The sequence below is a fragment of the Thalassophryne amazonica genome, chromosome 14, assembly GCF_902500255.1.
Source record: "Thalassophryne amazonica chromosome 14, fThaAma1.1, whole genome shotgun sequence".
Taxonomy (NCBI): Eukaryota; Metazoa; Chordata; class Actinopteri; order Batrachoidiformes; family Batrachoididae; genus Thalassophryne; species Thalassophryne amazonica.
The window spans coordinates 68,299,538-68,305,537 of record NC_047116.1 but is presented as its reverse complement, the minus strand read 5'-3'; the positions used below and the strand labels follow the sequence as shown (position 1 = coordinate 68,305,537).

The following is a 6,000-nucleotide window of genomic DNA, read 5'->3' as shown; positions in this document are numbered from 1 at the left end:
TTCCAACTCTGGCGCCCGAAGTTCTTCGGCACTCGCAACAGAGGTGGAAGCGGCGCTCACCTGGGTAACTACACGCTCTAGTGTGGAAGTGCGCCTGCTACTTCTGTTATGTAATGGCTGACAACACAGATCTCCAACGTATAACTGTAACTGTAGCAAATAAATAAAAAGGAACAACAAGATACATGACAGGAAACAGAATAATAAACAAGATTATATTAACAAAAAATGGGGGGGGGGGGGGCTTCTCCTTCCTTACATCGACAACATTTAACATTAAGCTCAGTGGGACCAGACGAATGAACGTGTGATGGGACAGCATTGTGTGATAAATTAAGAGGCTGCCAGTCTGGATGTAGGCCTAAGTAGTCTCCAGACTTTGGGAAGCCCTTGCCTTGAGAAGTTATTTTATTTTAAGATAAGAGCAACTTAAATTATTAAAGGAAATTATTTTGCCAGACTACAGAAACAGCAAACAGTGGACAATGAACAGTTTTTTTTTGTTTTGTTGTTGGTTTTTTTTTTTTTTTTTTACAATAGTTACAACAAATTACAACAAAGAGAGAGTATTTTGAGAAGTGATGGCCAATTTAATTGCAAAATAATAAACAAACCAAGAATCAATCTTATTTGCAGTTCTAAATATTATTAAGGTATTTTTTTTCTCTCCCACAAGTTATTCTTTTTACCTACATCATCTCTGTTACGACATCATATTATGCAGATAACATGCAAATTAGACAATGACGTCAGTTAGCGACTTTTAGGACAGCCAATAGCCTCTTATCTCCTGCAATACCTTGGAGGACTATCACTATAGACCCTTGGGGTGACTTTATTGTAGCTTACACCCTTTTGCATTTCTTTGAGGTTTTTATCTTTCTTTTTTCTTTTTTGTTGACAAAGTTGATATAGGCGATGTTACATTAATGATTATGTTCTATTTTGTGTCAGTTGTCTGCATTTAATACGTGTTTATTACAGTATCGAAATGTAAATAAAGTTTTGGGGAAAAAAATAGCTTTTTTTCCCCAAAACTTTAGTTTTGGTTTTCATCCTGAGGAGTCGCATGACTCGGATCGTTCGCGAAGGAAGCAGCGCTCCTCCCTTTTGTCGCCTGTTAACTTTCACTTTTGATTTCTCTCCGTGCCGGTTGTTTTTACACCGCATTATTGTGTGGATTATGGCTCATGTAAGCGACGAGGTGAAGTACGATTTAATCTCTGAATGTGACACCAACCGACTTGAGTGTTCAGCTGATTTGGACATCAGCTTGTTTGTTGTTTTGCGGCAGACTTTGAACGAACTCGCTGAAGCAAAGAAAGAGCTGGCGACATTGGAAGGTAAGAACTTGAAAACACTTCACCTACATTCTCTAACGACTTTCTAGACAAACTTTTGTCAATCTGAGGAAAATAATCAACACATTACGAAGGCGAAAGGAAATGCTTTGAATTAAAAAAACTCAGTAGCGTACATTTATGGTTTGAAGTGCCACCAAACTCACATGACGCATCATGACCTCCCTCTGTTGTACTGCAGCACTTAGAACAAGATACGATATATAATTTCATGGGCTTTATTTATTGTAATAAATACGAATAAAATCTCAATAGCCTTTTATTTATTGCTTGTAATTAGGGCTGCAACAACGAATCGATAAAATTCCATAACAGTCGTTGGCAACACATTGCTTCATCGACGCATTGTGTCGAGCGCCTATGGACGTCCAGAAGCTGTAGCGACCAGTGCACAAAGCAGATCAGACGCTGTTCGTTAGAATATGGCAGATGAACGTAGACAAAAAGGCTCTTTCAACAGCAAACTTTTATGTATTTTTTAAAAAGCGTTTCATTTTATATTTTAACATAAATGAACAGATCATTAAAAATGTCCACGAAATCAAAGTCAAAAGACATTTGCACAGGTAAGAAGCTCTCCACTTATTGTGCTCAAATTATATTTAGAAGTGACTCTGTCTGATAACATTAAAGGCAATTACCTATGTTGGCAAAATTACAAGTTGGAATGACTATATAAAAAAAAAAACTCGAGGTTTATGTCACAGAAATCTACTTTACAATCACACTGCAGTCATTGTTAATTATTTCCTGTTGCATTTATAATAAACATTTGTATTTATTTACAGTGTCTGTTTTTTCTGGTTGAAATGAGATATTAAATACATAAATTACCAGACTTAAGAAAATGTTGCACATTTCCATGTTATTTTGTCTAAAAATAATGTCCTTATGTTAAACAAGAATTATGTAATCTGAAATAACAGGTTGTTTTAATTTACAGCTGAAAGGTTTCTAAAGAACCATTTATTGATTTATTTAGCTATTTTAGTACAAGTGTTCTAAAACTTTTTTTTAACCGTAATCAAATCAAATCAATTTTATTATATAGCGCCAAATCACAACAAACCAGTTGCCCCAAGGCGCTTATATTGTAGGCAAAGCCATACAATAATTACGGGAAAAAAGCCCAACGGTCAAAAACGACCCCCTGTGAGCAAGCACTTGGCGACAGTGGGAAGGAAAAACTCCCTTTTAACTGGAAACCTCCAGCAGAACTAGGCTCAGGGAGGGGCAGTCTTCTGCTGGGACTGGTTGGGGCTGAGGGAGAGAACCAGGAAAAAGACATGCTGTGGAGGGGAGCAGAGATCAATCACTAATGATTAAATGCAGAATGGTGCATACAGAGCAAAAAGAGAAAGAAACACTCAGTGCATCATGGGAACCCCTCAGCAGTCTAAGTCTATAGCAGCATAACTAAGGGATGGTTCAGGGTCACCTGATCCAGCCCTAACTATAAGCTTTAGCAAAAAGGAAAGTTTTAAGCCTAATCTTAAAAGTAGAGAGGGTGTCTGTCTCCCTGATCCGAATTGGGAGCTGGTTCAGAGGAGAGGAGCCTGAAGCTGAAGGATCTGCCTCCCATTCTACTCTTACAAACCCTAGGAACTACAAGTAAGCCTGCAGTCTGAGAGCGAAGCGCTCTATTGGGTGATATGGTACTATGAGGTCCCTAAGATAAGATGGGACCTGATTATTCAAAACCTTATAAGTAAGAATAATTTTAAATTCTAATCAGAAATTCTGAGGTAACAAACAACAACAAAAAACATTTCGAAGGATTTTTCTTCAGAAAACTGCTCCATAAATGCGCAATCCTGTGACACATATGTTTTGCACAGATCAGTGGTTCTGCACCAATCCATTTGTAGAGATCAGTGGTTTCTACACCGATCCGTTTTGTAGAGATCAGTGGTTTGTGCCACTAGTCTTCCGTGTTTTGGCCTGATGCATCGTTCCTATTGGACAACGCAAAGGTACGTCCAGCTCAGAGCATCGAAAGTTGGATTGGATTGAACTTTGACCGCGTCAGCCTGCCGATAAGCGGCAATACGCGCTCCCTTCAGAAGCATTGGTTTAGCTCGGCTTTTGATGCGACGCATGTGACGCATCTAAAAAGCAACACGTCTCATTGAAAATAATGCTTTTTAGACCGTTTTTTTGAGGTTTTTGACACATCTGACGTATTCAGTGTGAAAGGCCCTTAACAGTTCATATACAGTACATATTGTTTTTTGACACAAAATAGGACAACAGTAGATGAAATTCCGTGGGTGTTTTCCAATGCCAAAATGTGCACAGGTACCTCGAGTACCTCGAGGAGCGAACGTCTGGAAAATTCTATGAAGAACTGGTTATCAGTGAACAGCCATTGTGTCACGGTTTATATTCGGCAGCAAATATTGAGCTTCCAGAACAGCTATATTTTAATATGTATATGTCACGGACATGAACGAGCGAAGCTCTTCAGCATCTCACCATGTCATTTAAGTCTAGGGATGGGTATTGATAAGATTTTATCGATGCCATTATCGATTGCACTTATCCATCTGATTCCTTATCGATTCCCTTATCAATACCTCTTGTGAATTTTCTGTGTACTAAAAGTAGGCTTTACAGGTTTTCTATGTCAACAGCATTTTATTGAGTCTTAAAGTAAATAAATATGAAATTTGTCACTGGATCCTTGATCTCTGGACATAAATAAAATCTACATGGTGGATTCTTGATCTCTGGACATAAATAGAAATAAAGAAAATCTGTAGTTTTTGTCTATAGCATTTCCTTTCAGACATTAATGGCATAAATGTCACTCCATACCTCTGAGCTGAGCTCAGCTGGTTTTGCTGCAAGTCAGCATCAGTGTAATTCATAAAGAACGCAGGACGTCTCATTTTGGGAGGAAAAAATAAATTTTAGTTGATTGGAGTTTGTGTTACAACGTTTGGAAAGAGGTGTCATTTTCTTTCAAACAGTGATTCACTTTGAAGTTATTATTTCCGATCGGACTTCTTTAGTTCCTTGAAAGACATGCAACTCTTCATCCAGAAAAGCTTAATCAGTTGTAGTTAGAGAACTGAGAGACTCAAATATTGATTGAAATATTGTTTTGGATTGTGCACCTCTAAGCAGTTTTCCTTGGAAACATTGTTGGAGGTATTGTCTGTTCCACAAGCACATGCCACTAATTAAAAAAACCTTAGCCCGCTACACCAGACCCATTCACTTTACTTCTTAAATTTGGTAATTCTTATGCTGATTCTCAGTTTGAGAATTAGTCTTTTTGTGCAGGATAATTTTACCCTGCAGTAGACAGTGAAACTATGTATGTCAGCATAGCATATCCCCCGTCACACTGCCGCCGCCCGAAATGTTTTGCTCATGTTCAAAACAATCGTGGTGCAGTCGAAGTGGAAAAACAATTGAACGGCAGTCGATGTGCAGTCTGACTGCAATCTGACTGCGTTCTAAATATTTTCATGGTGTAAAAACAGCATTCGGAACGGTCTGATCGTGCTCGGCAGACATTTACCATGGTCAGGCACGTCAAATCCAGCCGGCATGTCCAGAATGTGATGTGGCATGGATGAGCCGTACATGCACCTCCACAAGAGCCCGTTTGGGTTTTGCAAAGGAGATATTATGTGCAATGTCTGTGGCATGCATTCATCTTGTGAACTACACGTGAACATTGCGCAGTCAAACGGACAGCACCATGTGTCCCTGCGAGTCAGTGCGTCCCACAGCCGTGGGGCACCGCGGACACATCTAAACGGGGTGTTATATCCATAATAAACCTTAGATTACAGATACATTGTCATGCCCTCGCATAGGTTACATAATATACATTTATTATGATGATCATCATAGCTGTAAACATCCCATACAGCTGCGCTGTGCCATGCTGCTGCTCCACGCAAATCAGTGTTCCATTGGTTCATGTTCATTCTGACGGCACAGTGTCCTGCTGACCGGAGGGAGGGAGGGAGTGAGAGCGAGACAGTAAGTGGGTTTTGGGGGAGGGTGCAATTGACATATTTAAAAAAATATGACATGTTTCCAGTTCCATAACGTTAGATGTATTTTAACATCCAGTATTGGCAGGTCTTGTGAAAAGGGCAACACAGCGCTGACACACACCCTCCTCTCCCCGTGTTTGCTGTCCAGACTTTTAGACATCGGGCGGGACTCGAACCTCATTCTTATGGCACTTGGTGTGCATTATTAATAGTCGCAGTGCATTGTAGTGTATTCATTTTACGTCGTCGTACTGTGGTCCAACAACGTTTGACCTTCAATTGTATACGCATGGTCGTGCATAACGCAGTCGAGGCGGGATCCGCCCACATTCTAAGTGATCGTACGGCATTCGTACACGGCTCTCTGAATGTTTGTCCCTCCGGCCTGCGCCTCAAAGTTTTGGCTTTTTTTCCCCATTCTGGCTGATTCGGCTTGGCTCGTGCTCATTCATGCTAAGTGTGATGGGGCCCTCAGCTATATACTACCACTAATAATAATATTGGTTTTGTTTAAATAGCCCTCTTAGCACTGACGACAGCAACTACAACTACAGCTCCTCACCAGCATGAGGTGGAGAATCAAACAAGCTTGAAGTTGACAAAATATTGAAGGGGTCTGGCTC

At 40.0% G+C, this 6,000-nt stretch overlaps 1 protein-coding gene across 2 annotated transcripts in view; it reads left to right on the top strand.

Moving 5' to 3' along the window:
* The first annotated feature begins 1,089 nt into the window (after positions 1 to 1,089).
* The window catches only part of nmi (N-myc (and STAT) interactor), a 48,300-nt gene continuing 43,389 nt past the window's right edge, over positions 1,090 to 6,000 (top strand). Inside the window, exons 1-2 of one of the 2 annotated variants that reach the window (XM_034186777.1) lie at positions 1,090 to 1,192; positions 1,295 to 1,343. The gene's annotated coding sequence lies outside the window, so the exon portion shown is untranslated. Of the gene's footprint in view, positions 1,205 to 1,294; positions 1,344 to 6,000 lie in introns of both variants that reach the window. The other variant, XM_034186776.1, reaches the window with a different exon arrangement.